Genomic DNA, 1,029 nt, shown 5'->3' on the forward strand with positions numbered 1-1,029 from the left:
AAAAACAGAGTCCCTCATACTAAGCCCACAGTATGAGCTCAACCATGTCAGACAACAAAAGCCAGGAAAAGGAAAGAACGAAACACACCAAAATGCTGCTCTGGCTCCATGTTACCACAGACACCTGTGGGTGACTGCCCTCTCCTCCATAGGGACCTCACCTCCACAAGTGTCTACCAGTGAGCTGCTGTATTAAGGGGACACACCTCAGGAAGCATGGGGCTGAGTGCCCCCACACCAGTAAGGTAGGCACCCAACACCAGCCACCACTTCCCACAGACTCCACCAGCACCAGGGCCAAGAGCTGAGAGAGCAGCACAGGCTCATGGGGGGCATAGCAGGCACAGGTATGGGAGCAGATTTAGCATCACCCCCTGGATGCTGCATGTGGTATGAATGACGCAAGTATGGGACAGAGCAAGTCACCAAGACAGGGAATGTCTAGAGTCAGGGCTGCTCACAGAAATGTTCTGCAGTGATGAAAATATTCTAGATCTACACCATGCCAAATGGCCACCACTAAATGTGCTGAGTGCTACCAAGAAAAGGAACCCTCAATTTATGTTAAGTTTATAGAATTAAAAATCATTGACTTTATAAATGTTCGGCATGTCAAAGTATATGAAGGAAAAAGCAAAAGGTTGCCTCCTGCTAGCACCTGAACTCTGTCATGGCCAGCCTATACCACGCCACACCCCTGCTTGGAGCTGGGAATACCCAGTGACCAAGATAGCTGAGATTCCACCTTCATGGAATATAAACCACTAAGAAAGGCGCAGTGGCTTACACCTGTAATGCCAGCACTTTGGGAGGCCAAGAGTTCAAGATCACCCTGGACAACCCAGCAAGACCCCATCTCTACAAAAAACACCATTCACTAAATGCACGTTTTCTTTCTCTTTCTTTTTTTTTTGTTTTTTTTGAGACGGACCCTCAAGCTATCCCCCTGGGTAGAGTGCCATGGCATCACACTCACAGCAACCTCCAACTCCTGGGCTCAAGCGAGTCTCCTGCTTCAGCCTCCCAAGT

At 48.9% G+C, this 1,029-nt stretch overlaps 1 protein-coding gene across 2 annotated transcripts in view; it reads right to left on the reverse strand.

The window, feature by feature from the left end:
• ZC3H4 (zinc finger CCCH-type containing 4) overlaps nucleotides 1-1,029 on the reverse strand; it is a 48,433-nt gene that overhangs the window by 3,856 nt on the left and 43,548 nt on the right. The gene's annotated exons all lie outside the window — the stretch shown is intronic.

The sequence above is a fragment of the Otolemur garnettii genome, unplaced genomic scaffold (genome assembly GCF_000181295.1).
Source record: "Otolemur garnettii isolate 467f Iridium unplaced genomic scaffold, OtoGar3 scaffold00152, whole genome shotgun sequence".
Classification (NCBI taxonomy): Eukaryota; Metazoa; Chordata; class Mammalia; order Primates; family Galagidae; genus Otolemur; species Otolemur garnettii.